A 21,552-nucleotide genomic window follows, 5' to 3' on the forward strand; every position below is an offset into this window, starting at 1 on the left:
GCAAGTCTGAGATCATACTTAAATTTTTCAGGTCTGTCGACTGTGTGGGTATGTTGAGGTGGAAGCCCCCTACACTAGGTTCAGGTGATTTTCCAGACTAATTTTCCATATACTCCTGTGGAAATACCAACATTGCAGGATCACAGTATTGGAGCAACAGCCAAGAGAGTGCCAAGATTTTTTTCTCCAGGATATTTTCACAGTATGTTCTATGATAACAATTTTTTAAAAATCCAGCTTTTCCCAACAGTTATCAATCCCTTAGATAACACAATTTCTCCTATACTTAGGATAGACAATATCTATTGCAATGGTTGGCTAAGGTTGACCACATAGACTTCTTCTCTAGCAGCTCAGGATGCAGAGTGAGTAGAAAGGGAAAAAAATGAAAGTTGCTTGTTCACAATCTTGGTAAATAAAGGGCACATGAAGTTAAAACTTCCAAAAGCATTTCTTTGGTGTCAACAGGAAATACTGGATGTAACTGAGTTTGCCTTTACTAATGTACACTGTTGCCTTCTCTGCCATACACAAGTCATTAGCTAAATTTGGGGCCCAATCTACAGTCCTTGCTTAAACCAATGACTGCAAGAGAAATGTCACCCGTGAATGTAAGACTGGTACAAAGTAATCACTGTTGCAAAATAAAACTGTATTTACTTCCACTTGAAAGTATGTAATCACAATGGGCACTTTCAATCAAATGTTATGGTTTCCTGGACTATTGCTGTTGATATGCTTCAATCAAGGCATGTGTCAAGAAGGAACCCCTGCCCCCCTCCCCCCCACATTTAATTTAACAACTGCATATTTAATAACTCCAAAAAGATAGTAAACATCATTCCTCTATCTGGTAGCAAGTAGCAAACCCCACAGGCAGCTATGTACAACAGAGAATTAGAATGATTCTAACCTGGGCCCTGAGACACCTGGGCTGTCTGTGTGACCCTAGCCAAATCACAGTGTCTCTGTGCCTCAGGTTCCTATATGTAAAATGGGAATAATAGCACTCTCCTTCCTCACAGGGGTGTTTTGAGTTTAACTACATTAAAGATAATGAGATGTTATGTTAATGAGGGCCAAATAAGTAGCTAAAATACATAATCAATTTATATTACAAATGACATCTTTGTAAAGGAAAATAAAGTAGTAGCTTTAAGGAGGAGGGACTGGAGATATTCACCATTATACACTCAAACTATTTTGGGGATATCATTGTTGCTCCTCCAAACTACACTATAAATCAACTTGTGAGGCAGTGAAAAAGGATAACTGTTATCTAAACTATGGATGGTATACATCAAACAAGGTTCTTAGCCAATACCGGAGTTCTTCCACTGCATTAGAAATTCCCTGGTTATGGTATCACACATATTCTGGAGTAGATTATTGCTTGTATTTGTTTAAAAAAGAACTAAAAGAAATTATTTTGCGTTATTTACCAGAACACTACAGCCACCATCTTGGATTCCCTAGCTGCACAATTTGAAGACACTTTAATGCTTCATTTAATTTAAAAATCTTTGAGCATTACCAATGATCAAAGAGACATTTTATATCTAAAAGGAAGCTTTTAAACCTTCAAAACACAGGACCTACATAGATTCACTCCTCACAGCACAAATCTCCAAGGTAAACAATATACCAGAAAAGGAGGAAAACCAGTTTTATTTTCTTCAAATTTAGCTCTATGTGGGCAATTTTACTACCTAATTATCCTGTTATGTTTTAGTTTTTTAAACATTTTAGGAATTATTGTACATCACATTCCGAAAAGAACACTTTATAAATAACCACCAAGTTCTGCAAACCCTTACTCACTTCATAACTTAGATGAAAGGTGATATAAGCATGCCAAGATAGATTAGTTGTGGTTTTCAATCCTTTTAGGATACACCTGCCTACTGGCAAATAATGTAACATATTTTAGCTATCAGGTATTTCACAGTCCATCAAAATATACCACATAATAAATGCCTACAGGAGAAAAAAAAGGATAAAATAAGAGAAATAGGGTGTTTCCACCTAGCTACAGTGTTAACTGGTGTAAGTTATTCTGGTCATGCCAGATACTTCAGCATGTGGAGATGTTATGCAACAGGTCACTTGCACGATATCATCAAAAGGCAACATTGCTTCTTCTTTCCAAGTACTGTATGCAGGTAAAATGCTGTATTACTTAGTAGTACCACAGATAATGACACTACAAAAAAGTAAGAGAATTTAATCTGGGAGGGACAAAAGGTTTTTGACCTTGGAAATAAGAGGAAGTCACCATTACATTGGAAATACAAAAGCAGAGCATGCTTTTATCTTTTTACCAGATGGCTACTCTCTGCCTTGTTACTATTCTTTTCAGATAATCTCTAACTAAACTACATGGCTGGCTACTATATTTAAGACAGACCATTTGGCAGTTGATGACAGTCCTATAGTTAGTTTTGTATATCACCAGCCACACAGCTTGCTAAGTGATACAGAATGCATGTTCAGCAATTTTCATTTCCAAGGTTGTTTTTTTTCTATAGAACATAGCGTATTGCCCATTGGGAGACAGGCAGCATTTTTAAGACCATATTAACCTTTCTTTTTGCCACAACCCTCTCCTATAATTTCCTCCACAATGTATTCTTTCGTATATCCTTCAAATTCTTCTGTACAGAGATGGTTGCTGCTTTCTTCAGTTAAAAAATTAAAAAGCAATCCAGCTTAATAGTCCACTATTCAATAGTCAAAGAGTGTCAGATCAATAAACAGAGGCGGACATATATCTCTACCAAAAGTTTGAGAAAGAAAAAGAGTGAGATATAAAATGAAAATACAAAGATATTTTCAACATTTTTCTTCACAATACTCCTATATCAGTACTCCAACATATGTGCCCTTGAGAGACTCAAAATCAAGCTAACAGAGACTAAAATGTCCAATACCCAGGATTAGAATAAAATTGAAGTTTGACACGAACTATGTTTATCGCTGGACAATTTTAACTTATTGATAAAATAGAGACAGAATTATATTTATTTTATTTTTTTAAACATTGAACCTGCTGTGTATATTTAGTTTGTATGTGGATTATATCAATATATTACACATACCATATTAATAGAATACACTACTTATGCATACCAGAGGCATTAATTACAACAACTCCATAGTTAAGATTGTGTGATGCAGTTAAAGTAGGCATTTACTCCCACTGATATTAGGAAAAATGAAGTATTACCTTCCCAAACCCTCACTCCTTCCTTTAAGAGAAAAGAAAAGAAAAGGTAGCAAAATTTAGTTTGTGAAAGTTAAGTGACTCTGTTCAACAAATTGAAAAAGTGAAAGTAATACTGACCTATTTTGGGAAAATTTCACAGGTTTTATGCCGTCTCATTGGGTTCCTGTAATGTAATGCTAAATGTAATTTAGCAACCTGAAACTTCTAAGCGTAGATATTGATAATGTCACCAATGATACATTAAATATTGACACCATGAATTATTTTTACATTTTTCTCTGTACTCTTTTTCACTTATACCACAGCACTTGACAATGAATGGATTTTACTATGGATGAGAGAAGACTTTTTACTATGATGAAGCTGAGGTATATAGACCTTTAAGAAGTAAAACAACTGTGTGTGTGGTTACTAAACCTTTATGGCCTGGAACATTCTGGACGGACAGAATTCCAAAAGACATGTCAGTCAAATTATATGTACAGCTCAAATTACAGACTGAACAAAAGAATGAAAAGTGCTGCACTGTAAACTTGTAAACAAGGACTCCCTGTGCCAACTTGATTGTCCTACTTTATTTTTGTGGGTGGTTATAGTTATCCAACTAAAGTCACCATAGATAAGGGCATGAATTGGTTATTTGGCCTGGAGACAACAGAAGTCAATATAAAACACAATTATCCAAAGCCTGAGCCAGGATTTATTGGGCCTAGGACAAGATGTCAAAGTTGGTCCCAGCCACAAGCAATGACGACTCTCCCTCTCTTCCCTAAGTCTACTCCTCACACATCACATCTGGCTGTCCACTAATCATTTACTTCCAGGGGCCCAGTTCCCCTTTGCTTCTGCCCCTTAGTTTTTAATGCATCTTCTTGTCCAGCCCAGCATACACAGTCTTCATTCCACTTTAATTTCCTTCAATATTTGACTGGCATGACAAGCTATACAAACGTTGCTAAAGTGTAAAATAGACTTTGTTACTCAGATCTCTATCTGAGGTGAGCATGATTTGTCCAGGATGGGGTTATAGCCTAAGTTCCCTCTACGTTGCGTGGCTGCGCAGCAGTCTATTAAGCACTGCAGAGGCACTCAGGGCTGCGTCTGGCAGAGATTCCTTTCCCTCAGCCCTGGATCCAACCCAGCCCAGCCACAGATGTGCTGTGGCCGGGAGATATGCGCACCCTCCCCCTGCCCCAACCGAGCCCAGTCCGGCGAAGAGCTGCCATGGGAAAGGCGCCTCTCCCCTGGCCCCAACCCAGCCCCGGCCTGGCCCTGCTGCAGCCGTGAGAGAGGTGCCCCACCTCCCGCAGCCCAGGTGCTGCTGCGGGGAGAGAGAGCTGTGGGGAGTCCTCTTCCCCCGTCGCAGCCCCGGGGCAGCCTGCACTCAAATTGCTCATCCCTAGTCCCACCCCAGAGCCCGCACCCCCAGCCAGAGCCCGCACCCCAACCCTTTGCCCCAGCCCTGAGCCCCCTCCCACACTCTGAACCCCTCGGCCCCACCCGTCACATGAATTTTGATATATGCACCAATATGACACATCACCTCCATACTGGTGCACATAACAAAATTATTTCCCCACATGCGAGGGAGAAATTAGAGGGAACATTGGTTATAGCACCAGGAAACAAATTGCCATTGCAATTTCTCTCTTCTTCAGTAAAAGATCACATTCTCATAGAGCTAAATTTGAATGTACAGTTACCATCAGTACTGTCCACTTTATATGTGGGTAAACTCCAACTGTGCTCCACACCGTCCAGGTTATTTGTGATGCTAATAAAGATGATTTGGAGCAGTGGTTCTCAACCTTTTTAATAATGCAACCTCCTTAAAGACATCCTGGGGCCCTGTCATGACTACTTTCCTCTTTAGGAACATGAGATGGACATGGTGGTCTCTAATCTGTTCCCTGAGTAACAATTTAAACTTTCCTATTTGACAATATCTACTTAATAAAAAAAATCAAACTCATTTAGGTTCTGTTCATATGCTCCCTGGAGTAATAATTCTCTATTTATACTAAAACACACACAACAACAAAGGAAACAGCGACACAAAAAACATTTCAACATGGAGTTAGGGTTGCTGTCAGCAAGGGCGCCAGAACCTTTGTAGAAATGGGGGAGGGGTCCAATGCCAAAGTGTCCCCTTCCTCTTTGTGGATGGCTGCTCTGACCGCGAGCCAGGTGTCATCTCTTCTGGTGCCACAGCAGTGCCTGGTGGGCAAAAGTGTAATTTGCAGCACCTCCCTGGCAGAATCTATTATTCTGGGGTGGGGGGGGGGGGAAATCTGCAGGAGACATTATTTCTGTGCTTATGTTTCTTTTGCTAAAAAGTGGGAGGGCCATGGCCTCCTGTCTCTGCGCCTCCAAGATACAGCACCAGTGGCTGTCATCCATTCCTAAATAATACAAACACTAAAAGTACAGGAAATCTTGCATTAATATCCTTTCAGAAATAATTTATTCTTTCATATACAGTTATCTTTCCACCAGTGAGATTGCTGTGTGCAGTGGCAGGCAAAAATATGTACAAAAATCAATTTTAATAGAACGATGACTGAGTTGCTGAGCAGTGAGTCAGTGATCATACTGAATCAATACACGCATGTTCAGCAGCTACTATGGCTTCTGCTCAATCCATCAGTTTTCCAGCACACTCAGGATCTAAATGAAACTGCTACATGATGTTCTTGATTTATGTTGCTGTGGATACTCCCTCTGAGGGTTTGGCATTCTCTTGTGGTACAGTACATACAGCCCGGAATTGAGAAGCACAGTGCAAGGGTATATATAATACATTTGAATTTGTATAGAGGCTGTATTTAATAATGCAACCAGTTTTACATGTTTAGCTTGAACTAGTGGGGAAAGATAGACACCACTACATTCACTTGGATACTTCAGGTTGCAACATGCAATATGCCCCAACCCAAACCCATGTATTCAATACTTTTTCTCAAAAATAAGGATGAACAAACCCAAAAATCACTGAACTGCCATTGTAGATGCTTGTTGAGAAATAAAGGATCTTAGCTATAAAACTGTAATAAAAATAAGCTGTTTTTTCAAAGGACCATGTCAAATTTTGTTTGCATACTCACACTAACTGTTATGGGAATCATATCTAAAACTGTTATGCAACTCTTTGAAAATATGTCCTATAACAGCAAGGAGACTGGGCAAGGGAGCTAGGAGAGAACCAGAATTGGGGGTGGAGGGAAAACTAGGACTTGAATGAAGACCCCAGAGGAGTACATTGAACCTGGTTGTGCAAAGAGGTTAACATTGGGTGAGGAGCTGGGAAATGGATGATGGGGGGTGGGGGTTAGGATGAGGAGATTGATGAGTAGAGACAAGGGGAAAAGAGGTTGAACTTCTGGGGAACAGAGACAGAAGGGTCTGCATCCACTAAAGAACACTCCCTGTAGGAGCCCAGAATGCAACCCAAGATTCCCAAGTCTCACCATTCCTCTGCTGTCAGCAAATATCTGTGAAAACAACTAGCAAAGTGTTTGTCTCATCCCCCTCTAGTGGCTCGTCCATGTAGAGGATGACAGCCTAGTATTGCTATCAGTCACTCTGTGAGCTAAAGCAGTCTGTGATCTTTGCTGTGGATCAAATGATTCCAACCTGTGCTAAATGAGTTCTCGTATCATTCCTCTTTTTATTTTCCCTTTTGTTATCCAGTTTAATTCACTCTTAACTACCTCAGTCAATCTGTCCCTGAGGAGATTGGTTCCCCTTCTACTGATGTGGAAGCCATCCAAATTATACAGCCTCCTCTCCTTACAGAAGGTGGACCAAAGTTTCACAAAACCAAAACCCTCCACCCTAAACCACTTACCTAATCAGTGGTCCACTTCCAGAATCTTGTGCCTTCTGTCTTCCTTTGTTTGTAGGACAGGAAGGATCTCATGCTTCTGAGCTCCCTGAAATAATCTATTCTCTGCAAGACAACCAGCTATGCAGTATTATTCGTTATTAGTAGAACTATCATCAATCCCTGCCCATTGACTTCGGAAGCCTATTCAATCTTAGAGTGACATCTCTTATCTTCACTCAGGCAAGACAGAACCCTGTCCTGTTGTCTGCTTGTCCTTGCAGAATGTTCTTTTGATTCTTCTGAGTATTGAATTCCCAACAAGGATAGTTGGTCTTCCTTGGATTACTAGAGAACTCTTTGTGGGCAAGCCTGGTTTTCTTACAGGTTGGGCCTAGCTGCCATCCACAGGTGTGTCCTGCACATGTCACCATACCCTTGAACCAGCTAGATCTGGAAAGGTATCTTCCACTGTTTCCAGGTTCAGCACCTGGTATCAACTGGAATCTTCTAGCTGTGTGAAATTCCTCCTGGTCCTCTTCTCTCTGGTGACCACAGCGTACTCATCCTCATCTGTCTCCAGTCATGAAGAATGCTCATTTCATTAGAGTAGAAACCTTCTAATCTACATTCAGGTAGCTGTGGTTTTCCAGGCATCTTTTTCAATTATAAGAAAGCTGTCTCTCAGGTCTGAAGAAATTTCACATCCCTCATTCAATTTACATAAATGGAATCCTACTGGATGTATTTAGTTATTTCAGCCAAAGATAAAAAAAAAAATCTAGTAATGAAATATTTGTGCCCACAGAAAGTTTAGACACCCTCCATGATTTTTTTTAATACTTTTCCACTTGAAATAATTGAGTCAGCTCAGAATTAAGCACCAGCATATCATCTTTCTATATAAAGCACAGCATTTAGAAAGTCCCCATTTTCTCATACAGCTGCAAGTAATTGTTGTTTCAATCTATTCACTAAAAGAGAAATAATGCTGCAATCTAAGTAACAATATATACTAGGAGACAAATCAGAACAGATGGTCCTAACAACAGAACACCTGAGATTACTTTCCTTTCTTCACTCTAAATTACTTTCTCATCACTAAATTCTTTCACAAAAATAAGAAAATAAATGTTGACTTGTGTCATTTTTCTACAGGAATGTCAGACATTTCTCTCAGATATAGGAACAAAGAAGGAAAATGTCAAGTTAGCAGTGCATTATCTATTTGGGCAAAACTCAGAAGAGATCATTGCCATATATTTCACACATATATAGTTACACTTAGGTAACATAACCGCATAATAAGCAACTAGTTTCACTGCTTTTATGCCCCCAATGAAATGCAAAGATATTAAAAGGGCTCAGAATTTAGAGGCAGAACACTGTTTCAGGTGTATTTATTTTTAATTCAATTTTCTAAGGATATCTATGGTGCCCATCCAGTGGTCTTGGGTACCTCTTCCACCAGTTATAATTACAACATAAAACTGACAAAGAACTACCCACATATATATCCACCTCAATCCACACCCATCTCAACAGCGTTCACAAAGAAAGAAAAAAGATGGACATTGTGACTTACTTGGAAGGTTAAACTGATGATCTGACAGAGCAACGTGGAGGGAGCAAGTACCAAAATTCCTTGCAGAGAACACCTTGTCAGCAGTTCCCTCTTGTTTATACTGAGGAAGCTCTAGCTCAAGCACTGGGCCAGATTCTCTGCCCTTGCTCCTGCCTCTTTGCTGCCTGAGTGGCACAGAGGAGCCAGAGTCTCTCAGTAACTGCCAAGTTGATCGGTTGAAAGGAATTCTGAGCTGGTGTTATGCTGGTGGAGCCAACTTCTATACCAACCACCATTTCCAACCCAGCATCAGCGGTGTAATGGACCTTTGCTCTGCTACATCAAATCACAGCTGGAGTAGTGTCCCTTTCGGAGCCATAGCCAGCTGTTGTAAGTTCGAATGCCCCCTTAAATACAAGTTGGAGCAGCAATAACTAGCCCCCTTTTGTTGAGTGGGTCTTGGTGCAAGAGACACTGTGGCCCTCTATATTTTCTATGTATACTAGCTAATACAATAACATAATCTCTTTGACAGCAATGCTTCATGATCTGAAGAGTTAGGGCTGAGAAAGAGAGCATATTTTATATTTCTCATTATTATTTTATTGTGTATATTTTCTGTTTAATTTTAAACACAGAAGAGGCAAACAACTACTATATTTCAGCCCATTTCCTCATTAGTAATCCATTTGGTAGTGGGGGTTGAGTTGGCATCCCAGAGAGCAAGGGGGTTCAGAAGCTTACTAAGCCAATAGATACGCCAAACCCCAACACCCCAGGTATCTTGCACAGGCCACTGATAATATTTAGCACTTGTATAACACTTTTAATTTGCTACCTGCCCCAATAACTGCAGAGTAACCACTGTACAGAGGACCAAATGAGAGTTAAAAATGCTTGGAGGTTCAACTGTCACTAATAAAAATACAGGAAACATAATTTAAAAACTTTGAGCTCTTTGTGCAAGGTCACTTGCAGTATACTGTTAGACAACATATATATATATATTAACTTCAGGGCAAAAGACAACAGCTCCAAAATGCAAAATAAATTAAAAACAAACAAACAATGCTCAGCTAGTGTTTGTGTGTATTAATTTTTGGTATCTAAATACATATTGGCAAAAGATATTTTAATGTCTTTTCATTTAGTATAAATGATCATAACAGCAGTCCTTACTAGTTACACTAAAATTTATAGTACAGAGTTTAAAGAAAGGCCACATATCTAGTCTTAAAATATACAACATGTTGACAAAATAAAAACAAGATTCTTAACCTAAATTAAACAACATAGTTTTGTGGATATTTGCCCAGCAACAAACAATCTCCAAGTTTTTAATATCTGGGTTTCACTATTTGCTGTAGTAAACCTCTGTTTTTATAGTGTTTGCATTATTCCATCTTTAAATCTTCACTTTGGCTTATTTTAGAAAGAACCTAGAAAGCCAAATCTTTTTATGCAAATTACTGTAATTACTTTTCAGTACTTTCAGATATGATTAAACAGACACTTTGGGTTCAATCCTGCCACCTTACAAGAAAGGTGTACAAGAGAGAAGTTTGGGACGATCTCTATGTAGTATGAGGGCAAAAGTGAAACCACACTTTGGTTTGCTTTACTCTTACTGCAGATGAGGACATAGGTGCTCTTTTATGCTGTAGTCCATCCAAGCCCTCTATTGTCAGTTTCTACACCTCTTCCCCCCCACAGGTATTTCCTTTTATGTATTTTGGATTTGTCTTCATAGTCAACCCCCTCAAACATGTTTGTGAAGATCAACATCTGGAAACTATTATCTGTAGCACAATTATATTTCTATAGAACGAACAGTATTCCAAAGGACAATCATTTATTCTCAAAATACATAAAAAGTGTTCCCTATCACAATAAATATCTATGGGGTTCTGTGGAAAAAAATAGTTTTTAATTACATCATCATGCGCTAACATAATTAGAACTGGCCGAAACTCAGGATTCCTGGTTTGCAGGAAATTTTGACATTTCAAAGTTGGTTTTGTTCTGATTTGGACTGAAACTAAACATTTTCAAGATTTTTTTTCCCCTTAATCAGAAATTCAGTGAAATTTTCATTCAGAAAACACTGACACATGGTATTTCCAAAATGAAATGTGCTCCCCAGGACCCCAGCAACTGGTGACTGAAATTTGACATAACTCTTGTCCATTTCACCATCGCTAAAAACATGTAGTGCAAGGGACAAGAATCATGTCAGTTGCTGTCAGCTGCTTTCAGTACTGGCCTGGGAGTCTGGAGGCCCTGGAATCCCTGGCCCTGGAATAGTCTGCACAGCAGTTGCTTCATAGCTGCAGACCTGTAAGGCCTGGGGTCCCTAGCCCCAGGGCCATCTATATGGGAGAACTGTCCCAGTGCCATGTAACCTAGAAACCCTGGGGTCCCCAGGAATCCACCAGGAAACCACGCAGGCTTTGAACAGAAACCTGCCTGTGATTTGATGAATGTTCAAACCCAAGATGTTTCCCTGACACATTTCAGGTTTAACAAATCAGCATTTTTGAGCCATCTCTAATGATAATACATATTCACAAAGGGGTGCCTGTGCAACCTTAATTCTGACATTTCCTAACTTTTGAGTGCTTGACTTTGTAATCTTGATATTCTTTTAACGTTGTTTTTAATGCAATATTATATATACTGTAATAAAGAAGTCTCTGTATTTTTGAGCCTCAATCATGGTGTTGAAAAATAATAAATATATTTTAAAAAATTAAGTATAGGCCAAGAAGATATTGCGAATCTTCCCTGTTGTGAATGCCTTGGTTAATGAACAACCTGTACCCAGATCAGATGATAATTACTGTCATTAGAAGTCTATGTTTTGTGTACAATATTCTCTGAGTGCTCACATTTGAGACTGACCACATTACAAACCAATGAATTACAATGAATATCCTTAAAAAGCCTACTATTGAATTTCACAATTAGTTTTTCTCCAAAAATTTTAATAACTCAAGATGCTTACAAAACTGCAATCAAATTCACTTCAGACTGATTAATTGTACAAAACAAACATCATGGGATTATCACTTCAGCATAATCTTCTCAGTAAAAGGAAACAAAATCAAATATTTCTCCTTTATGCAACTTTCATTTAAAAACCATCTCAAAAATAAATGGAAAACTTATCAAAAAATAAAACCCCAGAACACAATGCAAACAACCCTTTTTGTATTGTTTGCTTTAGATTCAAGTAAAATACCCATTATGAAGCACTGCAGAAGACAACTTTCACCAAGTTTAGTAAGAGCTTGTCTACAAAGAGCGTTATTCTGGAATAGCTATTCCTGATTAACTCAGTGTGTGAATGCTCTTTTTCTGGAATAAGAGTGCCGTATTCTGGATTATTTCAATCCATTTTGGAAGTGGATTAAGATAATTCAGAATAAAGTACTCTTATTCTGGAACAAGAGCATCCATACAGGGAGTTAATCAGGAATAGTCAATCTACTTTAAATTCACAATTCACCTTATTCCAGATTAATTTTCATGTGCAAGCAAGCAAGCCCTAAAACCACTCCTCAGACAAATTTATAAACTGCTCAGTATACAGGGCAGAATCTTATCAACACCACAGATAAATTTTGCACAGCCCAATTTATGTCATATTATGCAAATTGTACCAATTTATATATTGCAACATTTTGCATATAAACATTAACATCATCTTTAAAAATACTGTGTGAATTTAATGCTGAGGAAAGGCATCAGCTTGAGGGTACGTCCACACAGTGCGCAGTTGTGTGCCTCCCAGCCCAGATTGACAGATTTGTGAGGCTTGTGCTAGCACTCTAAAAATAGCTGTGAAGACATTGCTTTGAAGTTGCAGCTCAGGCTGGAGCTCAGCTCTGAAACTCATTCTCCTTCCTAGGCTTCAGAGCCCAAACTCCAGCCTGAACTGCAATAGCCACAAAGCTATTTTTAGCACGGTAGTGCAAGCCCCAGTCTGTCAACCTAGGCTGGGAGGCTAGCTGCCGTTGGCTGTGAGGATATACCTTGAGAGCCTTAGTGAATGAAGTCCTCTTATGTCAGGGAAACTTCTCAAGCTCACGTCTCCCAATATGATTCAACCCAGATCTAGGAGAGACTTTCTCTGTGGATAATAAGATAGTTGAGTCTCCACAGTGATTTCACTGAATCAGTCCATTAGTGGGCACAAGGTTGTATTACAGATGCAATGATAAAATTCGTTATTTGATATTCAGTTATGGTCCCATGCACCTCTCATTTAAGCTCTAACAACATCTACAGCTTTCTCTCTCTCATTTATATGGCTATTTATTCTCCAATGATGGAAGGGAAAGAGCTTATACTCTGCCAGCATGAAAGCCATCCTGTGAATCTCTTCCACTATCCCTAAGTCACTTTCACCCCTACACTTCTTTTCTAGTGTTTGTATAAGTGCTTGGCAATTCTTAATAAATACAATACCACCAAGTGACCAGTGTAGTGAATTCTCACAAATGGCAGGAATTCCCGACTCAGCACAACGTCCAACATTCTAGAGAGGATATGCAAAATTCACAACCATGCCATAGGGTCTATCATCTTTGGAAGACAGCACTTTCAGCTTTGCCTAGTTTTTTAACTAGGCAAAGCTGAAATGTAGATTAGATTTTGTAGACTGATGGGAAAAAATAAAGATAATCATGGGGACAATACACGAAAACAGGTACGCATTTCCAAATGAGGAAAAAATTCATGACCAATATTCTAAGTGAAATACACCCATATAGGACTAACCTGTGCTAGTCCTCTGTAGGAATTTTGGGGAGGTGGAATTTGTTGAGAATTTAATTCTGATGTAGTTAGATGCAACTATGTTGTACTAATCCTTCTGCAGTCTTCCCCAGACTTTATTGTTTCCACTCATAACTTTAGATTTCAAGATCTGCAGGCCACACTTTGTGCTTTTTGTCTGGCACATTTGACTTACAATAAAGGGCGTATACATTCAGTCCAATAATGATGGTTAATAAATATGTTTGTCTCTAACCAAAGCTATCTATCCTTAGCACTGAAATGTTGGGGCAGGTCTACACTTGCACCGCTGCAGTGCTTCAGTGAAGATGCCACTAAGCCAACAGGAGAGTTTCTTTCATCAGTGTGCGCACTCCACCTCCCTGAGAGGCCATAGCTATGTCAAAAGGAGAAGCCCTGCTGTTGACACAGCGCTGTTTACACTGGAGGTAAGGTCGGTACAACTGCGTTACTCAGGGGAAACTGGTATAACTGCGTTGCCTTGGAAAATAAAGGTTTGGAGTCTGATTCTTATCTCATTTATATATTGGTGGAAACAGAAGTGGTTCCACTGAAGCCAATGGACGACCAACTGGTATAAATCCTGTGTGAGGTCAGAATCAGGTATTTGATGTCTTTTTGAAAATTTGTTGTGGATAGGTTAAAGACTATTAAGTAAATGTTAAATGACAATGAATAAGCATATGAAGCACATAAAAGCATATGGAGAGTGTTTTCTCAAAGAATGAGAATGCTAACTGGTCTATGAATAAGGAAGATATAGTCGATTACACATAGCTAATATCCACCTTCATTCATCATGCCTAATTAATATACCAGCTGTAATAAAATCTGTATGCAAAAGGTGCAAATGTTGAAGTCCAAGAACAATGTTGTGTAGGCAGCAGCTCTGCATAGCCTTAAAATAATATAGAAAAGAGAGAGAGGAACAGAATCAAACTAACTAGTCAGAGTATTTTTTCACTCAGTGTGGCATACCATTTCTCTCTCTCTGTAGGTGACAAATGACTTCGTTGTAGACCAAATTTCACACCTTCTGGCTTTAGGCTAACATCATATATACAAAATTCTGTGACCCATGCATCCTCGGATTTGCAACACTAAAGGAGGAAATAGGACAAGGATGACTCAAGACAGCCAATGTGTATTCCAGTTCAGCGGATGGGAGTAGTCATAGTTTATGAATTTCTGCTTCAAAAATAATATAAAATTATAAAACTTAGCACTACTGTTGCAAGAAAAGAAGTCTGGAAGTTACTTCACTTCCATTACCATGCTGTCTCTCAACAGTTATGGTTGATTTGTTTTTATCATTCTAAAAACGTAAGCCTCACACAATAATTTTTTAAGGGAGACTGTGGGGTCCCATTTGCCCTAAAAATAAGGTTTTGAAAAAGTAAAGTTTTAAGACACCTTTAGACCAAAAGAAATGTTACCAGGATTTTATTAATTATTATTATTATTACTACATCTGTAGTGACTTAATTCTATAGGCTGTCTTGCTAAATAACATGGTATCCATTTAATTGGACTTTGACCACTATAAAAGCAGCTTTGATTTAGTTTCCTATATGAACGTTTGTATTACAACTTTATGATCTAGACATTAAAATTTTCAGAAAAATATCAATGGGGCCTCATTTTGTAGGCTTTTTCAATGAATAATGTGATGAACATAAAAAGACACTTAAAAATGTGAAATTTAATCAAACGAACTAGGACTGGAGAGTAATACGTTTGTATTTGCTTGTCATCCTATTAATGGGGCTCAGTTTAACTTTGCAGGCTCTTTGTATTCAGCGAATAAGTCTAATACAACTGTAACTTAAAAGAAAAATACAGTTTAGAATTAGTTATTATATGTAAAATTCATATGCAGAAATAAAATTCTTTAGTAGTATTAGCTTTTTAGTCAGTACTTATTATTTTTGAGGACTTGACAACCAGCTTATATTTGTTTTATTGTATGCTACTGCCTTGAAAATTCATAGGCCATATTCATCAATTTTTTGTATTTATGTAAATCTTGAAATTAAAGTTATATTTTAAAAAAATCAATGAAAAACCCATTCCCATGCAACCTTTGCATACTGTGCAAGTGCCTGAGCATCTGAAAATGAAACTGACCAATTGCTCAAGCCCAGCAATTTGTAAAGAACATCTAAAAAAGCACACTTGATTTTTAAAATTTTGTCAGTTTTTATATATATCCAGTGGTATTAATTAATAATGTTGGACTCAGAGTAGCAGCCGTGTTAGTCTGTATCCGCAAAAAGAAAAGGAGTACTTGTGACACCTTAGAGACTAACAAATTTATTTGAGCATAAGCTTTCGTGAGCTACAGCTCACTTCATCAAGTGAGCTGTAACACACGAAAGCTTATGCTCAAATAAATTTGTTAGTCTCTAAGGTGTCACAAGTACTCCTTTTCTTTTTAATGTTGGACTAGATCACACTTCCTCATGATCCAGGTGTAGAACCACCCTGTTCCACATGAAAGGGGGATTCAGCTGCCTCCACAGTATAGTCCCTCCACAACTACCTGACCTTGACAAGGCAGTACCCTCCACATATTTAGAGTGGCTGCTTACGGAGGCAGGGACAGAAAGTAACTGTGGACTGGGGTATAGCCAAGGTTGAGACTTCATCAACCTTTGCATTTGCAGACCTTACCTGCAAAGATCCCCAAGGTGCCATTGCAAATAGTGGGAATGGGTGGGGGGAAGAGGACTTATCAGCTATGAGGAGGCTGGGGCCTGAACTGCTGTGGGGGACATAGTGTTTCCTGTGGTCCCTAGAAATGTGTCAGGTTTGGTGCGTGGTCATGCATTCTCTTCTGGGGACTGTTCTCCCACCAGTATTCTAATGACACTGAGTGGGATCTCTGTGAGGGACTTCTCATGGAGATTTCCACCCAGGATCCCCCTCCAGTGGGCTTTAATATAGCCTGCACAAAAGTTAAGAAAAATTGTTTTAAAAACCTATGATTGAAATAAGGTTTTGGGATATAAAAGTTACAAATCAGTATTAGATAAAAAGATTAATTTCATGTTTTACCATAGACAATGTTTGGAGACATACAAGATTGCGACTCAATTTCTCATAAGGACTGCCTTAATCCTGTTTCTGAGGTGATACTGTAGAAGCAAAATTGAATGTGTGACATTAATTTTGAGCTTTGCTAACTCTTGACTAATTTAATTTTGTACTAATTTTGTATATTAGTAGATTCTAGTGATATGAAGAACATGGAAGATACCTATAGTAATGTTATGCCTGTTTACATAAGTCACAGGCCAGCTGGCCCTTTAAGACTAGCTGGGCTCAGCCTTCCTGTAACCTTGCAACCCAGTGATAATTAGTGACTCCAGCTAAAGGTGTTAGGGAGGTTTAATTACGATAATTCACACCGGCTGGGGGAGAAATTCAAGATGGACTATATAAACAGAGTTGAGCAATCAGAGCAGGAGTCAGGAACACCAGCCAGGGAGGGCTGCTGCTGCTGGAGATAGCCTGGACGAACTAGCTGGGCTGGATTCCCAGGAGACACAGCCTGGTAAGCCTTCAGGGGGTGGCCTGAACATTTAGAGAGAGACTGCAGAAAAGGCTCCTGGGAAACCACACAACTCTAAAGGGAAAAGAGCTCAGAGAGTAGCCAGAAAGCCAAATATAAAACCTCAGCCTATGGACGAGTGAAGACAGAACCAGGGAGGAGGAACTGTGTTTGTCCAGCAGGAGATTAGGAATAAAACAACAGAGGTTGAATATGAATCAACAAAGCACTCAGACCCCAGCAAGCGGGAATTATGACTCACTGAAGGATGGGAAAGAGAGATTGTGTTTAAGTTATTACATGTTAATAAACTAGCCCTCAAGATATGGCTTCAGTCTTCATCATGTATCAAAGAGCCCGGGGTAGAAGAGAAAGAGGAGAGATGTTTCTGAGCTACCTGAGACCAGTAGGGGGTGCTGCAGAATGGGCATACATATTTATACATACAAATGTGCGGACATGATGGTTGTTGTGGTATGGCTGATTCTATGGAACCCAAAGGATTAATTCCAGCTAGAGCTCTCCTCAGATACCCCAGAAACACAGGAATTATTCATTGAATTACCAGGTGCTTAAATGGACAATACAGTGAATCCACTGTTGAAAGACTATCTCCAGTCCCTGTGATAAACACAAACTAGAGTGGTCAGATTAAGAATCCCTGTTCAGAACCTCAGAAGATCTTCAGGTGGTAATTCTTAAAATGGATAAAAGACTGATAGCGGAAGGAAAAATACAGACTGGGGGCCAGACTGTCAAAGAGTCAGAAGTTTCAGAGATGGAGGCTGTCTCACCCAGCCCCAGTGCTGGCGCATGTTGGGTCAAGTGGGACCTACTTAAACTGTCAAGGAAAGGCTAAGTGTAGCTAAAATGATATGCACATAGGCTTTTTGTTATTTTAACCCTTTGCCTTGTCTGTTTTTTATATCCCTCTGGACCAAAAATAATACTTTTGTTTTGAAGAAGCAATCCTGAATCACTGCAATTTCATATTGATCAAGATCCCAGAGAGAAATCTATTTCAGGGACCAAACACTGGAGGTAATGCCATTGGTAAACTGGAGGTGCTGTAAACTGGTGATCTAGTCCAAAGTGGGGTCAATTTCTAGATTCCACTCAGAGGTACAGGTAACTTGAAAAGGGTACCTACAGAAAGACAGAGGTCAAAGATACAGTTCACCCCTGAACCATAACAATATTTCATACCTATAAATGATGTAGAACTCATGTACCACTCAATCCATTATAGATGTAGATTTATTTTCTCCTCAAACTCATTCTTTACTGTGTGTCTATTAAAGTTACTGATGATATCCCTTCGTGTAGGCTTCCACAAAAATATATAATACTTTTTCAGAGAGAGATTTGTAACCTTTCAGCATACATACAATATATCAAGAGGGCATGACTGAGGAATATATTCACATTCAAGTATTATATGACAATAAGATTAATTACAACATAACCTAAAGCATATTTATTGATACCAGTTGGTTTACAGCTTTGTTATATATTCAAAACTCAAGCCAGGTTTCAACTATTAATGAATTTTAGTCCAATACCAATTTTAAGCAAATCTGGCCTATTTTATTGTCCTATCAAAACTATGTGAAGCTTGCAGTTTCCAGGATTATTTGACAATGTCTATCCAAATCAGAAGCTCAATGTGAAAAAAAAAAGGGAACTGGATTCACCACACAAAATATGAAAAAAAGGATTTCACATACCTTTGGAAAACAAATCACCACATTTCTCTCAACTGTAGTTAGAATAAATGTAACGTTTAGGGCAGGTACCATAAGCCTTATCCATAATTCTCCATTGCTCAAAGATTAGCTACTGGGTCCCCTGAGACTCACCCAAATGTTGATTACTCATCACGCTTAGTAAGATATTCAGGGTAAGTAAATTAAAAAAAAATGCTGAAAAAGCCTGTGACAGGTTCAATCACAGAAATCCCCTTGGGACTGTCACCTGATGTGCTGAGACTATCTCTGAGACTGTTTTCTCTGCCAGTTTGGGCCTCCAGAACCCTGTCTTGTTGAGCCAGACACACTAATCTGCTGCACCACAGATCCAGGGTCTGACCCACGCCTCCAAAGCTGTAGACTTAACTGAAAACAGCATAGCAAGTGCTCCTGTCTCTAGAACCCAGACACCCAGCTTCCAGTGGGATCCAAACCCCAAATAAATCCATTTCACTCTGTATAAAGCTTATACAGGGTAAACTCATAAATTGTCCGCCCTCTATAACACTGATAGCTGTGCATATCTGTTTGCTCCCCCAGGTATTAATTACTTACTCTGCGTTAATTAATAAGCAAAAGTGATTTTATTAAATATAAAAAGTAGGATTTAATTGGTTCCAAATAATATCAGACAGAAGAAAGCAAGTTACCAAGCAAAATAAAACAAAACATGCAAGTCTAAGCCTAATATAGTAAGAAACTGATTACAGATAAAATCTCACCCTCAGAGATGTTCCAATAAACTTTTTTCACGGACTGGACTCTTTCCTAGTCTGGGCCCAATCCTTTCTCCTGGTACAGTCCTTGTTAGCTCCAGCTCAGGAGGTAACTAGGAGATTTCTCATGACTGGAACCTCCTTTGTTCTGTTCCACTCCCTTATATAGCTTTGGCACCAGGCAGGAATCTTTTGTCTCTCTGGGTCTCCACCCCTTCTTCTAAATGGAAAAGCACCAGGTTTATGATGGATTCCAGTACCAGATGATGTGGTCACATGTCCTGTGAGACCCCCAAGCCTTCATTCTTCCTGGCCAGACTCACAGGAAGGCTTGTAAGTAAACAGAGCCATTTACAACTAATTGTCGTAGTTGATGGGAACCATCAAGATTCCAAACCACCATTAATGGCCCACACTTTGCATAATTACAATAGGATCTGAGTTATATTTCATATTTCTAGTTTCAGATACAAGAATGATATATTTATGTCATACAATTAGGATGACCACACTCAGTAGATTATAAGCTTTGTAATAATACCTTACATGAGACCTTTTGTATGAAGCGTATTCCAGTTACGTTATGTTCACACTCATTAGCATATTTTCATAAAATCATATGGAGTGCAACGTCATAAAGCCATTTTGCTTTCAATAGACAAATAAAAGAGCTCTAGAGCCTGAAAGCGGAGACATCTTTCCACAGTTCCTCTTTACCAAGCACACAGTGGGCCGAATCACAGTTTGGGTTCATAGAACAAGAACTCCTGCACTGGTCGGAGAGAGGGAAACCAAGCCTCTTCTCTGGATCTGCTTGGGGTGGAGAGGAACACATATAGATGGGCTACCTCCATGTCTTCCCCTGAGCAGAAATCTGCGTGTCCCTGATACTCTCTTCTCAGCACACTGATGATGGAAAGGCAGCAAGTCACTAAAACCCTAGATGAATGGAAGAAACTGGTTCCTAGTCCCTTTTCAAAACAAGATTACAATGTACCTTACAGGAGCAGGTAGATGAGTGTGAGGCTCCTTTTTACCCACCTTAGTTGCTAAAGGGAAGTGTATCTTTAGCTTGAAACTCGCTGAGTTTAATCCCTGAATGAGCTCCACCATCCCTTCAAGCCTGACTCCTGCTCCCTATCAGTGAGCCAGGAGCAATTGGTCCCACGCTGGTAGTATGCATCCCCTGTGCTTCTCCTGGTGTAGTGATCCACCACCCAATTCTCATATGCAGAATGGCACTCTGGGAAGAGCCTCACATTTCATGGCAAGGAAATGAGTTGAGTCGGCCCCCACACTGGCCCATAAGGGGTTAATAGAACCCTAGGGAGAATGTGCAGGAGGCAGCCAATCAGAGAGGAGTTGGAAGCAGCAGCCAATCAGGGCCGGCCTGGCCCATGCAAGAAGGGCTGCAGAGCAGTGTCAGTCACTCCCTGGAGCTTAAGGATGGAGGTGGACTGGCTGCCTTGCAGGCTGAAGGCAGCAAGCACCGTGGACAGAGCAGTGCTGCAGGCAGAGACCCTGGGAGCTAAAGGCAGCTCCTGGCAGGCTGCAGTGTTTTGCAGGCTGAGGTCCTGAGGCAAGGGCAAAGAGGATGCCAGGGCCATGGGAAGTGGCCTAGGGAAATCTACTGAGGAATCGGAGGGGGCGCCGCAAGCAGCAGCCATCTACAGGGTTCCTGGGCCAGGACCCAGAGTAGTGAGTGGGCCTGGGTACCCCCCCTCCCGCCCCCACTCGCCACTGAGGAAGTGGCTAGACTAAGGGACAGTGGCATTCTCCTGGAAGAGGGGAAGCACAGTAGTGCAACACAGCCGGGGGGGCTGTATCATGAAGAGGACACCGTGGTCTTGAGAGTGACCTGGGCCGAGGAGCAGAAGAAGTGACAGTGGCAAGACATCACCAGAAGAGGGCGTACTGGTGAACAGAGCTAATTCCCAGGACAGCCAGCAGGAGGTGCCACAGGGGTGAGTCACACCCCATCACAAGTAGCCATAACAGATGTATGGTAGTCCCTTGGAGGGTTCTTCTGCCTTCAGAAGACAACTATGCTTCCATTGTGGTCCTGAAAGCGCCACACAGTTTTCTATTGGTTTTAATAATCCATCATAGGAACAGAGATATA

Source organism: Chelonia mydas, chromosome 6, assembly GCF_015237465.2.
Source record: "Chelonia mydas isolate rCheMyd1 chromosome 6, rCheMyd1.pri.v2, whole genome shotgun sequence".
In the NCBI taxonomy this organism is placed as follows: domain Eukaryota; kingdom Metazoa; phylum Chordata; order Testudines; family Cheloniidae; genus Chelonia; species Chelonia mydas.